The sequence below is a fragment of the Bos indicus x Bos taurus genome, chromosome 21, assembly GCF_003369695.1.
Source record: "Bos indicus x Bos taurus breed Angus x Brahman F1 hybrid chromosome 21, Bos_hybrid_MaternalHap_v2.0, whole genome shotgun sequence".
Lineage (NCBI taxonomy): Eukaryota > Metazoa > Chordata > Mammalia > Artiodactyla > Bovidae > Bos > Bos indicus x Bos taurus.
In genome coordinates, this window is record NC_040096.1 from 64,980,620 (window position 1) to 64,996,637 (window position 16,018).

The following is a 16,018-nucleotide window of genomic DNA, read 5'->3' on the forward strand; positions in this document are numbered from 1 at the left end:
TTCCTCGCCGGGTCCTCACCTGGAGGCTTCCCTGAGGGGAGGGCCCCCCATCCTACCTTCCCACAAGCAAGCAGCCAGAGGTAAGAAGGCTCCAGAGGGCAGAATCCCTGGTCCTGTGCATAGCTGGGGAGTAGGGGAAGGGGTAGAGGGGTAGGGGGAAGGGGTGGGGGGAGGAGGGTACTGCAGGAAGAGAGAAAATTTGCTTTGGGGGCCCCTCTCCCCATCTCCTTGACTGGGGCCTGGAGAGCTGAGAGCCCTGAGCATGGCCCAGGGAGGGGCCTCTGGTCCCCCTCTCCCAGATGAGGACAGATGGGCAGGCAGAGAAGGGGAAAAGAATGGCCATGAGTTTGAGCAAACTCCAGGAGACAGTGAAGGACAGGGAACCCTGGCGTGCTGCAGTCCATGAGGTCCCAAAGAGTCGGGTCCAATTTAGCGACTGAATCACAACAGGAATCCATTTAAGAGTGAATTTCCCATCAGCATTTCTTCTTGGGCCCCTGCTTCTGGGGCTAACTCCATAGGGGCTGAAACAGGGACACCTGTACTTCAGCAAAGAGCAAAGGGGGCGGCACCTGAGACCTTGAAGGAGACAAGCGCACCTGGTAAGCCCGTCGATGACTGGATCAGGGGAGGTGGTCAAGCCTCCAGTTGGCCCTGCCAGGGAAGCTGAGCTTGCCCAGTCACCAGTGGAGTGCAGGAACGGCCTGCTTGAGGAGGTGAAAGCCGCAAGCATGACCAATAGAACCAAGACTAATCCTTGTGCTGAGTTCCTCACCCCTGGGCCTAGGGCCCTGGCTCACTCAGCCCTCCCTGCCTCCCTGGCATGGACTGCGGGTTTCAAACCCCATTCACAGATTCGCTGACCCTCGCTCTGTTCATCTCTCCGCCACAGGGAGAGATTTACTCAGGGGTCAGCACAGGGTCTCGTCGAGGGTGGACTGAAGGCCCAGAGCCCACGTCCTGCACCTGCTCCGAAAGGTGTCTCCAGGGCTCGCTAGCAGACTGCCTCTCCCATCCAGCCGCCGCCCATGGCAGGCCCTGGATGCTCCAATGCAAAGCCTTTGCTCTGGCGGTTCCCTCTGCCTGGAATACCCTCACTTAGACCTGGTCAAAGTCCCCTTGACCTGTCTAAGGCTAATCCTTTGGTGAAGCTTCCCTAGACCCCTCCCTGGAGCTGGGATCTCCTTGGCCTGGACAGGTCAGCTTATCTCTGGGTCCTCAGTGCCTACATGGGGTATACAGCAGTTGCCTAATAGGTGCTGGCTGAGTGCATTTCTCATCCACTCCCTGTATGAAGACTCGGCCTGCACTTGGAGCCTCAGTCTCCCATCTGTGGAAGGGATCTTGGGAAAAAGAGGGACTTCAGGAGGGACTTCAGGACCACCGAGAACCCACCCCCTAGGAGCCCAGGGACTGAGACACCAGCCAGAGATTTCGACATGGGGGCTCTGGAGTACAACGGGGGAATGTTTCCCCACATCAAAACGAAGCTCAGGGCTGCCCTAGTGGCTCAGTGGTAAAGAATCCACTTGCCAATGCAGGAGACACGGGTTCGATCCCTGGTCTGGGAAGATCCCACGTGCTGAGGGGCAACTGAGCCTGTGAGTCACAATGACCAAGCCCACACGCCTCAGTTACTGAAGCCCGCACAGCCTAGAGCCAGCGCTCCACAACAAAAAGAGGCCACCGCAACGAGAAGCCCACACACTACAACGAGAAAGGAGCTCCCGCTCACCGCAACCAGAGAAGAGCCCACGCAGCATGGAGACCCGGCATGGCCATAAATAAATGAATAAAATTATTATTATTAAAAAAAAAAAAAAGGCCAAGCACAGGGGCATCTTGGCATGTCTTACCTCCTGAGTATCTACCCCAGACCGCAGGGGAGGAGAGCGGAGTCCTGGACACCCAGCCCAGGCAAGGAGCAGACACGTCGGTGACCTGGGAGTGGGTGTGGTGGGGCAGGACCCCGGGACTCCAAGAGGCAACAGAAGGCACCCTTCTGGGGTGAGCCAAGGATGCTGCCAGGGGCATTTATAAACAGCCAAGCCGAACTGCAGACACCAGCGACCAGTGAAATGAACTCCCTGACGTTCTCTGCTGTCCTGATTTCCACTTTCAGAGCAGCTGCCAACAATGGAGTTGAGTCAGGTCACATTCTCCTACAAAAAAAAAACAACCAGAATGGGTCAAGTTCCCTCAACCAAGACTCACTATTAACTAATCACATACCATGTGCCAGGCCCCAGGGACGGGGGTACAATCCTTATTGTTGTTGTTGTTTAAAAAAATATATTTTTTGGCTGCTCTGAGTCTTAGTTGTGGCCTGTGAGCTCTAGGTCCCCGACCAGGGAGCGGACCTGGGCCCCCTGAATTGGGAGCTCTAGAGTCCTCTAGCCGCTGCACCACCAGGGAAGTCCACCTGTTGTTGTTATTATTATTAGTACAATAACACAAGTGTGAAAGTGTGAGTCGCTCAGTCGTGTCCAACTCTTTGGAACCCCATGGACTGTAGCCCGCCAGGCTCCTCTGTCCATGGGATTCTTCAGGCAAGAATACTGAAGTGGGTTGCCATTCCCTTCTCCAGGGGATCTTCCTGACCCAGGGATTGAACCTGGGCCTCCTGTATTGCAGGCAAATTCTTTACTGTCTGAGTCACCAGGGAAGCCCCATAATAACATATGGATAACATAATAATGTTGAGTGAAAGAAGCCCGACCCAAGAGAGCAGACTGTGTGATTCCATTGATATAAAGTGCAAAAAGCAGGGGAAATTAATCTATGGTGGTAAAAGTCAGAATAGCATTTGCTCTTCGTAGACTTTTGGGGCTGAAATGTACTTTAACTTGACTGGTGTGGAATCACAGTGTGGACATGTGGAAGAATTCATCTGACTGCTCACTTAAGATTTTACACTTTAATCTAAATACACCAATAAAGCTAATATAATAACAGTATAGAAAACATTAATGCTCGTTCCCTGTATTTGAGCCGCTTCCAGGGCTGGCAGGCAGGACTGTCTCCACCAACGACTCCTTGCTACCCAGCATAGGGGAGCTGCCTGGCAACGACTCTCCGTTCGTCTTCACAACTTCTGCAACCGTGGAGACTGCAGTTGGGTTAAAGTGGGCCTTGTCTGAGCCCGGCGCTCTTCTCAGGAAGCTCTGTGGCCACTGCTCCCCTAGGAAGGGTGGCAGAGACCTGGGTCCGAGGATGGAGCCTGGGCTTCCGGTGGCCTGGTACCCCTGCCTGCACAGTCAGGCTGTGAGGGCCCAGAGGAGAGGAGGACTCATGCTTCCAGGAGGAGGTGCTGTTCAGGCTGAGCGTTTAGACCAGTGGTGAGGCTTATTTTCCATTTTTATTTTATGGTTAATGTTTATTTTTATTTATTTACTTAGTTGGTGGCACAGGTCTTACTTGCCGCATGTGGGATCTAGGTCCCTGACCGAGGACGCTGACCAGGGAGTGAACCCGGGGCCCCTGCAGTGGGGACTTCTGGGAAATCCGGGGTCCTGAGAACCTTCCAGAAGGCCTGAGTAGGATGTTATCAAATGGGATTTGCTTGGAGCTAGTGTCAGCCACGCCAAGATGCACAGAAGAGGTTGGAGAAAGATGAGCACCAAGGCAGGATGCCGTCTCCCTCCACTATCTGCTCCCCCCCACCGCCCCACACCAACACAGAGCTTTGTGTGCCCGGAATCCAGGCGACACACTGGAGCTGCTCCACCCAGGCAGCTCCTGCTGCGATCACTGGCAAGGACATGGGACACCTCCTCCAACTGGCCCCAGAGAGGACAGGGACTCTGTTGGCAGCCCCAGCAAGGACTTATGGTTCAGAGGGAAAATTTAAAAAAATCAAGATGCCCTTGAAGTCCATCTGGGGTGTGACCACTGGGACTGTGGGATAGGAAAGACTTTTGTTTTGATTTAGAAAGCTGTCACTACATCCGGGGGCATCTTAAAACCCATGACATGTTAGACACAGTGTTGTTGCTGCTGTGTCATTCAGTCGTGTGCCCACTCTGTGTGACCCCATGGACTGTAGCCTGCCAGGCTCCTCTGTCCATGGAATTCTCCAGGCAAAAATACTGGAGTGGCTTGCCATTTCCTTCTCCAGGAATTCTTCCCTACCCAAGGATCACACCCTGGTCTTCTGCATTGCAGGCAGATTCTTTACCATCTGAGCCACCAGGGAAGCCCATTGTGTACATGTATATGATATAAATTGGTGTGTTTATCCTGATACTTGTTTTCATTTAAAATTATATCGTGATAAGGATGGGGAGGGAAGGAAGGAGAAAGGAAAGACATGAGAGTGTCATCACCGGGGCTTTCCTGGTGGTCCAGTGGCTGAGACTCCAAACTCCCAACAGGGTGCCTGGGTTTGATCCCTGGTCAGGGAACGAGCTCCCACGTGCGGCAAGCAACAGCTTGAATGAGTGAAAGTTGCTCAGTCGTGTCTGACTCTCTTTGACCCCAAGGACTATACAGTCCATTGAATTATCTAGGCCAGAATAATGGAGTGGGTAGCCTTTCCCTTCTCCAGGGGATCTTCCCAACCCAGGGATCGAACCCAGGTCTCCTACATTGCAGGCACATTCTTTACCAACTGAGCTATCAGGGAAGAGTTTAAATGCTGCAACTAAAAAACCCTACATGTTGCAACTTAGCCCTGGTGAAGCCAAATAACTAACTAAATAAAAATTGTAAATGTTATCACTATTCATAGCTGGGAGTCAATACATCTCCTTAGAGAACTAAAGGATTAAGTGTGTTATATACATTTACAGAGGTAATCGTCAGTACACAGCTACAAAATTTCCAAAATATCAGAAGAAATGCTTGCACTTGAATTAAGCAAATATTTTATAAACTACAAGAATAGAAAACATAAAATAAGATGACTTCACTGAATCTAAGATTCGTCACATCAATATATATAAACTCATCTGGAAAGGGACATGGCTGTCAGACAGTTCACATTCAACTCTAAGCTGGAGGTAAAAGTGACTCCCAAACCAGAAGCCTCAGAAAGAATGCAAATAAAAGGAAGGTGCAAGGGATAACAAGCAAATGCAAACAAACAGAAAGCAGGGGTCAAGTTTAAGGCAAAACCTTAAGTGGGCCAAGAGGCGCACCTTGTAATGAGAAGGAGCGCAAGTCCCAGTGAAGCCGCCACAGATCTAACGGGCACAAAGCTGCATTCATGAATAATCCTGCATCAAGCAACAGAGTCCACACTCGTACAATAAAAGGAATAGAAGGAGGAAGAGTAAAATGCACATCAGTAGTAGGAAATTTTAATTCATCTCACACAGATATGTACAAAAAATGAAGACTAAAGAAGACAATAATATAATTATTAAGATAGATTTAATTTATATAAAACTGTACTTTAAACCAGGCTGCTGCTTTACAGATGGACATCTGAACATTCACAAAGACTGACCACATATTAGACCACATTTTTGAAAAAACTAATACATTCCAAAAAGTAAATATAGAACAGACAACATTCTCCAATCACAATGTAAATAGAAGTAGAAATTATAACCAAACTACAAAACAAAAAGGTGTTACTACCTATAAATTTTAAAACCCTCAAATTGTTCTTACAAAAGAAAATCAGGTCAAAATTTCGGAATATCTAGAAAACAATTACAACTGAAACACTGTGTATGAGAACCCAAGAACCTACAGCTAAATTAGTACTCAGAAGGAAATTCATAGCTTTAAATACTTCTTTTTTTATTTTTAACTTATTTTTAATGGAAAAATAACTGCTTTACAATATTGTGTTGGTTTCTGCCATACAGCAACATGAATCAGCCATAGGTATGCTGCTGCTGCTAAGTCGCTTCAGTCGTGTCTGACTCTGTGCGACCCCATAGACGGCAGCCCACCAGGCTGCCCCGTCCCTGGGATTCTCCAGGCAAGAACACTGGAGTGGGTTGCCATTTCCTTCTCCAATGCATGAAAGTGAAAAGTGAAAGTGAAGTCGCTCAGTCGTGTCTGACTCTAGCGACCCCATGGACTGCAGCCCACCAGGCTCCTCCGTCCATGGGATTTTCCAGGCAAAAGTACTGGAGTGGGGTGCCATTGCCTTCTCCAAGCCATAGGTATACATGGGTTTAAATATTTCTATTAATAAGGATGAGTAGAAATTAATGAACTAAGTATCTAACTCAAACTAGAGGTTAAAATACATCACTACCCACAAAATCCTAACAGAAATAGAACGAGAGAAATAAAGATAAAAGTGTAAAATGATTTTGAAGGAAAAAAAAAAGTAGAACTACTTCAAGTAAAATAAATCCAGTAGAAATAATTTTTTTTTAATTGAAAATAGTAGGAATTCCCTGGCAGTCCAGGGGTTAGAAATGGACCCTCACTGCAGAGGGCCCGAGGTTAAAGTCCTGATCAGGGAACTAAGATCCCACATGAGTGAAAACAGCTTAAATCAGTAGTTGGTCTAGTCAAGAAAAGATAGGAATAAAATACAAAAACACTACAGAAAGTGGTTAAGTGGAGATAAACTGTTCACTGCACACCTTTTGGTGCCTTTGTGTGCGTGCTAAGTCCATTTCAGTCGTGTCAGACTCTTTGGGACCCCATGGACTGTAGCCCACCAGGCTCCTCTGTCCATGGGATTCTCCAGGCAAGAATACTGGCGTGGGTTGCCATGCCCTCCTCCAGGGGATCTTCCCAACCCAGGGATGGAACCTGCGTCTCTTATGTCTTATGTCTCCTGCATCTGCAGGTGGTTCTTTATACTAGGGCCTCCTTGGCGACTTCGGAGCTACCCTTTTGCCTGGAGAGAGGCCACAGTGAGACAACTCAGTAACCATCAGTTTTTGTGTTGTGTTTTGGCAAAGGCGCTGCTCCCACCGGGGTGAGTGGCCTCTGCAGCAGAACAAGACAAGCTTTGCCTTGCCCTTTCCTTAGTTTTGATTCTCAAACGCTGCCTGCTGTTTTCACAGGATGAATACTGAGTACAGAGAATCCTCCCTTGGATGCTTTCTAAGGAACATCTTCCTTACCCTGGGGCCGCCTGACAGATTGAGGCCAGTCACTGGTCCCCCTCCGTAACCAGTCATTGGTCCAGATGGGGGTTCAGAGGGGTCAGAGGACGCGGCCGGTTTCCCAGCCCTCACAAGGCACCACTTCCCTGGAAGAGGCTTCCCTGTCTGCATCTCCTCCCGGTCAGTTGCCAGTGGGCCAACTTCAGCCCTAAGACTCTTGAGAGTCCCTTGGCTACAAGGAGACCCAACCAGTCCATCCTAAAGGCGATCAATCCTGGGTGTTCATTGGAAGGACTGGTGTTGAAGCTGAAACTCCAATACTTTGGCCACCTGATGCAAAGAGCTGACTCATTTGAGAAGACCCTGATGCTGGGAAAGACTGAGGGCAGGAGGAGGAGACCACAGAGGATAAGATGGTTGGATGGCATCACCGACTCAATGGACATAGGTTTGGGTAGACTCTGGCAGTTGGTGAAGGATAGGGAGGCCTGGTGTGCTGCGGTTCATGGGGTTGCAAAGAGTCGGACACAACTGAGCGACTGAACTGAACAGAAAAACTTTAGCCCTTTACTTCGCCTTCATGGACCCGCAACGAGCCTGGGCCCCTGGCTGGGGAAGGGACCCCTGCCCTCTGTAAATCAAAGTGTGACAGTCGCTCAGTCAAGTCCGACTCTTTATAACTGTTCAGTCCATGGAATTCTCCAGGCCAGAATACTGGAGGAGTAGCCTTTCCCTTTTCCAGGGGATCTTCCCAACTCAGGGATCGGACCCAGGTCTCCCGCATTGCAGGCGGATTCTTTACCGGCTGAGCCAGAAGAAACCTCCCCAAATAAGGATGCTTCAGAAGAAGAGGAAAGCGCAGAGTCCTGGGGAGCCCCAGGGAGTCTAGCCATGGGGCTTCAGGGAAGGCTTCCTAGAGGACGCGGCGAGCACAACGCTGAGACTCAGAAGTCCCGGACCTCACAAAGGGGCAGGGTGAGTGTTAGTGGGGAGGACAGAGGCCTTGTAATTCCAAAGGCTCCCATAGACCCCTACACTCCCACTCTCAGGGCCTTGGAACTCGGGCCCAGCAGAGCAGGATTGCACAAGGGACACCCTGACAGACCACACGGGAAACGACCGCTGTCCGCGGACACCGGACCGCCTCGGTCAACACACGAGTCAGAGTAAGTTCACAGAAATGGGTCATTTGGCCAAGTGGACGGCCGGAGAATGGCTGACGGTCAACCCGCGACCGCCCGCACTAGTGACTTCCCCGAAGGCCCGGGCCGCCCCTTTGCCGCCCCCTGCCGGCCGATCTGTCCGCGCCTCTCCAGGCGGCCGAGCTCGCGAACCGCCCGGGTCCAGGGGCACGGCCAGCGCGGGGATTGGCCTCCCCGGGTCACGTGCCACCGCCCCGAGCCAACCAGCGGAGGAGGCGGGGTCTCGCGCTGCGCGTCTCCGGCCGGGCGGGGCTGGGGGGGGGGGGCGACGCAGCTGTTAGCTCCGCCTCCTCGCTGCGCCCCTAGGCTTCAGACCCCCGCACCTTGGAGCTGCAGCTCCCGCCTTTTCTTCCTCACTTAGCGGCGGAGCAAGCTTTCCAGACTCGTCAGTGGCTTTTTTGGGGGATAAAGACACAAATCCTCGCTGGGCCCCGAAGCCCTGGGGACCCGAGCCCTGCGGCCTCCCGGCCTCCCGGCCTCCCCCCTCCTCTTCCCCGCCCGCCCCTCCGCCCCAGCCATCCTGGCCGTCTGCCGCACCCTACCTTGCCCCGGGCCTAGCCAGTCCTGCTCCCCGGGCCTAGCCACTCCTACCCCCCCGCTCCCCCTCCGCCTTCTCCAGCCCCAGTCTCTCCTCTGCTGCAGCTGCCCTCACCAGCTCCGCGCACCCGGGCCAACTCCCAGATCAAGGCCCGGGGGAAATTTGGCCCTCGCCGCCGCCTCCGGGGTCCACAGCCCCACCCCCCGTCATGTGATCAAGAACAGGCCTTGCTTCCCCGGACTCCAATGGCTCAGCTCTGACCCCACCACTGCCCTGAGGAACCCCAGATGCGGAGCCTTGAGTTCAAACCCAGCCCTCTAACGGACACATCTGTGGCCGCCCTGGGAGATCAGCCCATCCGTGTGCTTGCAAAACAGCCCAGCCTGCTTTGGGAGAACGCTGCTGATTTGCCAGCATGAGCTGGGGCTGCTTGGTGGACGTTGAACCTCCCCTGCCCTCCCTGCAAGGTCAGACACGTGAAAAAGTTCATTAAGGACTTATTAACATTCTCTGTTAGGCTCAAACTTCAGCACCATCTGATAGTGAAAAGAACCAGTCTTAAGCATGAGTCGGGTCGCTCTGACCACATGGCCTTCTACCCATCCTCAGCAGCAGGCCCGGGGGGCCGTGGGGCTCACCACCATCTCAAGTTTGAACTCTGGCTCAGCTCTGCATCATGTGTGACCTTGGGGAAGTGATTTCAACTCTTTGATCCTCTGTTTTGTTTCTGCTTTTAAGTTTTATTTTCAATGAAGTTAGTAACAGGTACACATTTTTTAAGGACAAACAGAACTACAAGGCTTATGATGAAAAAATGGCAGTTTCCTGACCCCATCCCACCTCAAGTCCTCCCCTTAGAGGCAGACATATGAGCTGGCTGTTTCTTCTGACTCTCACCTCTTTATGTGTGATAGGCTTGTACTGACAATTATATTTTCACTTTTAGATAGAGTCCAATGGCAACCCATTCCAGTATTCTTGCCTAGAGAATCCCCTGGACAGAGGAGCCTGGTGGGCTGCTGTCCTTGGGGTTGCAAAGAGTCGGACACGACTGAAGCAACCTAGCACACATGCAGCATTGGAGAAGGAAATGGCAACCCACTCCAGTGTTCTTGCCTGGAGAATCCCGTGGACAGAGGAGCCTGGTGGGCTGCCGTCTATGGGGTTGCACAGAATCAGACACGACTGAAGCGACTTAGCAGCAGCAGCAGATAGAATCCAATGACTGCCCGCTGCTGAAAGATGAGGACCTGTTTCTGTTAGACCTGACACCCCCACACTTGTTCCCCTGCTCTGTCCTCCCAGGGCGATCACAGCCCTTTAGGTCTCTCTCACTTGTGACAGGTGCTGTCTCCTCAGGCCTGGTGTGAGGCTAATATGACCTCCTGGATCCTAGCAACACTCAAACAGTGCGTGGCCCGCGGCGGGTGCTCAATAACTATAGGCCTTCATTGATAAATACCATTGAATGGTTCAGGTATATTTTAAAATTACGAGCAGTTTCAAACATCCACAAAAGCAGAGAGAACTCAACAGTCTGATGAATCAGCTACAGCTACGTCAACCCACAAGCCTAAGGGCAACCATTTAATGAGTTTTTCCTCCATCATTTCTAACATAATTGAAAATGGATTTGTATACCCCTAACCTTTTAATTTTTTAAAATTTTATTTATTTACTTATGGTTGTGCTGGGTCTTCACTGCTGCACGCAGGCTTTCTCTTTGGAGGAAATCATAAGACTCAGTTAGATAAAAAGTCTTCAGTGAGTGGTGAGCTATACCATGTCCATAGATTGGAAAACAACATTACAAAGAGGTCCGTGCTCCCCTGGTGATATATGAGTTCAATACCATCCCAGTTAAAACCGCAATGGGCTGTATCACAGAACCCTGCACTGGGCTTACTCCTGGGAGAAGGGAGGGTTGTGGGCAGGACAGGTCACGGCTTCTGGGGTTCAGCAGGGTTTGAGTGGGGAGGGGCTCTGGGATCGTTTTCAGGTGAAACTGGTCCATTGCCATTGGGCTTGTAAATTGATGCATCTGGGGTAAAATTTCATATATCAAGATCTGTGAAAATGCTCTAATGCTCTGGCCCTGTAATTGCTCTCCTGAGAATAATCCAAAAGAAAAAAATGTAATTTATTCCTTACCAATGTTATTTTTATTAATAATACTGAAAACTGGGAGGAAAAAGCCCCTCAATATCCAGCCATGCTGTTGGATTTCTGGCTCTGCCACGTACTAGCTACTTGACATCAGGCAAACCTCTCTTCTCTAGCTTTCCGTTTTCTCCTGCATGCAATTGAGGGAATGGTGCCCAGCCCTTGGGATGACTGGAAGATACCTGGCACCAAGCCAGCAGCCCCCTGAAGCCTTTTTAGGGTAAGCAAGTTCTGTGCTCCTGGGGAATGGCTCTCCCGAGGTTGATGCCACCAGTTGGGCTGGGCAACCAGCCCAGGTGCCCTGGAGACAACGTCCCCATGGCCCCAAAGCCCCTCCACCCCCATTTTGCTCTGCTCAGCGCTTCCCTCCCCTCTTCAACCCCACACCTGGCTTACTGCACCCTAGCTCTGTTCTACCATCCACTTCCGATTCCCAAGCACTCACCTACGTGCCCCAGCCAGATCCAACTGCCACAGCTTGCCCGAGCAGACGGCAGCACCTGGCCACAGCTCAGCACCTGCTCACACACCTGCTGGCCCTGGGCTAGCCCTGCCGTCGGCGCAGCTGCCTGCCCACCCACTGTCACTCACGTCTGTTTGGAACTACCATTTCCGGCATTTCCTGTGCTCTGGCCGACTTGGTGAGAGAGAGGCGACCCCTGGCCTCTGGGCTCAGGAATTCCTGGGTAAGTCAGTGACCAGCCTCCAGGCTGGTGTCTGTCTTCCACGAGGATGGCCTCCATGATCAGCTGAGCCCACCCGCCGCAGAGGCCCCCTGTCTCAGATCCCGGCCCGGCCCTGCTGAGGAGTGCTCCTCAGAGTCTCCACGTCCTGTGTGCTGAGCCCATGGATGCTATTGCAAAGTGACAGAAGACCATGTAGGAACTAGCAGGATGGGTCACACTGGGACTCTTTTTTTTGGATATTTTTCCTAGATAGCACAGAATAAGTCCATTTCAACTCAGAGGGGACTTACCCTAGGTCACATGGCATTACCAGCAGAGCTAAATAGAATCCTGGTATCTGACTGTGGGCCAGGGCTCACCCCCTCTTCCCCCTGGCTCCAAGCTAAGGTGCTTTACATCAGGAACTTCACTTCATTCTTACAACTGCCCTGAAAGCCAGGACTGTTTTCCCACTGGGGCTCAGAGAGGTTCTGTCACTTGCCCAGGGTCACACAGCTACGTGGTAAGGAGTGATGAGGCAAAGGCTGCTCTGTTCTTTCTATTTGGTTTCTAGCTTAGGTTGCATTTAGGGCTCAGCCACAGAAGCACAGCATTTTTGAGCTGGAGGGGGCAGACTCTGGAGAAGTCCAGCTTGTCTGTGGTCAAAGCCCAGCAGGACGCAGAGGCGAGCTGGACTGTGTTGGGAGGCACAGACACGGTTCTCCCTGCTACACGGGGACAACAGTGGACACCCAAAACGTTCAACCCTCAAAGCAGCAGCCCACGAGAGACGTCTGCTGAGAGCATCCCACAGAAGACGCAGTCAAGTCCAGGCAGAGAATCTGGATACGGAAGAGTGGACAAGGCAGACCTACACCTTCAACTGCACGCTCAGCACCTCCTCCCCAGCCTCCCCGTCTTGCGGAAAGGCACCCCAAACGCCCAGCTGCTAGTACCAAAAATCTGGTATGCCTCACTTTCCTTCATCTTCCACATCCAATCTGTCAGCAAGTCCTGTGAGTCCTATGTCTGAAATACACTGATTTGACTCATGGTGCTCACTCAGTCCTGTCCGATTCTTGGCAACCCCATGGATGGTAGCCCACTAGGCTCCGCTGTCCATGGGATTTCCAGGCAAGATTACTGGAGTGGGTTGTCATTTCCTCCTCAGGGGGTCTTCCTGACTCAGGGGTCGAACCTGCGTCTCCTGCATCTCCTACGCTGGCAAGCGGATTCCTTAGTACTGAGCCATCTAGGAAGCCCCGGTTTGATTGCTCTTCACCATTTCCACTCCCGCAGCGGGGCAGCTCATCTCCCCTCTGTGGACTACTGCAGTAGCCTATCATATTATATCAATATGCATGCCCCTCCATTCCCTGCTTCTGAAACCGGTTACCTTAGATTGGGACTTGAACCAACGTGCTGGAGCTGGAACCCAGCCAAAACCCACAGTCTACCAACTGAGATCCCAGTCCTGCTTTCAGGAGCTAATGAATCTCAGGTTCTTGATGTTTCATCCTAGAAAGAATTCAGGAAGAGACAAAGGTGATAGGTAAGACGTGGATGTATTCAGAGAGAACACACTCCATAGACAGAGTGTGGGCCATCGCAGAGGGCTAGGGCTAGTGAAATATGTTCGTTTTTATGGGCGGGTAATTTCGTAGGGTAATGAGTGGGAAGATTTTTCTAACTGTTTTGAGGAAGGGCTGGAAATTGCCAGGAATTGGGCACCACCCACTTTTTGGTCCTTTGATGGTGCCTTGGAACCGTCATGGCACCTCTGGGTGTGTCATTTAGCTTGCTGACTGTGGATTAAGGCCTGGTCGAAGTCGACTTGTCTACATCCCGGACCATTTGATTGTAAGTGGTTTCTGTTGTGTTCTTGGGCTATGTTATTCTTTCAAAAATTATGCCCTGCCCCCTTCCCCTGTTTCACTTCCATTTGAACTCCTCAACAATCTAGTCTCTACAGAGCAGTGGGAGTAATTTTTTAGAAATGATTATGTGAGATAATCATTTATATACAGAGTACATCATTGGAAATGCCAGGCTAGATGAAGCACAAGCTGGAATCAAGATTGCCAGGAGAAATATCAATAACCTCAGATATGCAGATGACACCACCCTTATGGCAGAAAGCTGGATTTAGAAAAGGCAGAGGAACTAGAGATCAAACTGCCAACATCCGTCAATCATAGAAAAAGCAAGAGAATTCCAGAAAAACATCTACTTCTGCTTTCTGACTATGCCAAGCCTTTGACTGTGTGGATCACAACAGACTGTGGAAAATTCTTCAAGAGATGGGAATACCAGACAATCTTACCTGACTTCTGAGAATCCTGTATACAGGTCAAGAAGCAACATTTAGAACTGGACATGGAACAACAGACTGGTTCCAAATTGGGAAAGGAGTGCTTCAAGGCTGTATACTGTCACCCTGCTTATTTAACTTATATGCAGAGTACATCATTGGAGAAGGCAACGGCACCGCACTCCAGTACTCTTGCCTGGAAAATCCCATGGACAGAGGAGCCTGGAGGGCTGTAGTCCATGGGGTTGCTAGGAGTCAGACACGACCCAGCGACTTCACTTTCCCTTTTCCCTTTCATGCACTGGAGAAGGAAATGGCAACCCACTCCAGTGTTCTTGCCTGGAGAATCCCAGGGACAGGGGAGCCTGGTGGGCTGCCATCTATGGGGTCGCACAGAGTCGGACACGACTGAAGCGACTTAGCAGCAGCAGCAGAGTACATCATGAGAAACGCTGAGCTGGATGAAGCATAAGCTGGACTCAAGATTGTCGGGAGAAATATCAATAACCTCAGATATGCAGATGACACCACCCTTATGGCAGAAAGTGAAGAGGAACTAAAGAGTCTCTTGATGAAGGTGAAAGAGGAGAGTGAAAAAGCTGGCTTAAAACTCAACATTCAAAAAATGAAGATCGTGGCATCTGGTCCCATCACTTCATGGCAAATAGATGGGGAAACAGTGGAAACAGTGTCAGACTTTATTTTGGGGGGCTCCAAAATCACTGCAGATGGTGATTGCAGCCATGAAATTAAAAGACACTTGCTCCTTGGAAGAAAAGCTATGACAGTGTATTAAAAAGCAGAGACGTTACTTTGCCAACAAAGCTATGGTTTTTCCAGTAGTCATGTACGGATGTGAGAGTTGGGACCATAAAGAAGGCTGAGTGCTGAAGAATTGATGCTTTTGAACTGTGGTGTTGGAGAAGACTCTTGAGAGTCCCTTGGACTGCAAGGAGATCAAACCAGTCAATCCTAAAGGAAATCAATCCTGAATATTCATTGAAGGACTGATGCTAAAGCTGAAGCTCCAATACTTTGGCCACCTGATGCGAAGAGCTGACTCATTAGAAAAGACCCTGATGCTGGGAAAGATTCAACACAGGAGGAGAAGGGGACGACAGAGGATGAGATGGCTAGATGGCATCATCGACTCGATGGACATGAGTTTGAGCAAGCTCTGGGAGATGGTGACAGACAGGGAAGCCTGGCATAATGCAGTCCATGGAGTCACAGAATCGGACATGACTGAGCAACCGATAAACAACAAATGTGAGATAATATATGATTTAATACTCACTTCAAAATTGTCTGAGTAGCTGGAGGCTGAATGGATGTACCAATAAAAAATTATCCAAAGGACTTCCCTGGTGGTCCAGTGGGTTAAGACTCCGAGCTCTCACTGTTGAGGCCCAAGTTCAATCCCTGCTTGGGGAACTAGGATTCCACAAGCCATTGTTCAGTCGCTCAGTTGTGTCCGACTCTTTGTGACCCCAGGGACTGCAGCATGCCAGGCTTCCCTGCCCTTTACCATCTCCCAGAGCTTGCTCAAACTCATGTCCTTTGAGTCCGTGATGCCATCCAAGCCATGCAGAACAATAAAAAAAAAAAGGAATGTACATGAGAAGGACTAAAAGATTGGTGGTTTTCAAACAGGAAGGAAGGAGGCAGGGCATAACTTTTGAGAGAATGATATAGCCCAAGGATACAGCATAAACCAATTATAATCAAATGGGTGCAAGATGACAGACAAGTCAACTTCACTAGACCTTAATCCTCAATCAGCAAGCTAAATGATACACCCAGAGGCACCATGACAGTTCCAAGGCACGATCAAAAGATCAAAAAGTGGGTGGTAGCCCAGTTCCTGGAAATCTCCACCCTTCCCCCAAATAGTTGGAATAATCCTCCCACTCATTAGCCTGTGAACTCACCCAACCCATAAAAGCTAACCACACCAGATACTGAGACCGCCAGAGCTGCCCTCTGTGTTGGCCCACACTCTTGACTGTGGAGTGTGTTCCTCTCTAGATGAATCCACTTCTTACCTATCACTTTGTTTCTCATTGAATTCTTTCTGCAATGAGACATCAAGAACCTGGGCTTCATTAGGTCCTGAG

The 16,018-nt window shown here is 50.5% G+C and overlaps 1 protein-coding gene across 3 annotated transcripts in view; it reads right to left on the reverse strand.

Annotated features, from left to right (window-relative positions):
- The window catches only part of DEGS2 (delta 4-desaturase, sphingolipid 2), a 79,113-nt gene that overhangs the window by 43,006 nt on the left and 20,089 nt on the right, over nt 1-16,018 (reverse strand). For 2 of the 3 annotated variants that reach the window (XM_027520721.1, XM_027520723.1), the window contains exon 2: nt 1,857-2,162. The gene's annotated coding sequence lies outside the window, so the exon portion shown is untranslated. Of the gene's footprint in view, nt 1-1,856; nt 2,163-5,138; nt 5,749-16,018 lie in introns of those variants that run through there. The other variant, XM_027520722.1, reaches the window with a different exon arrangement.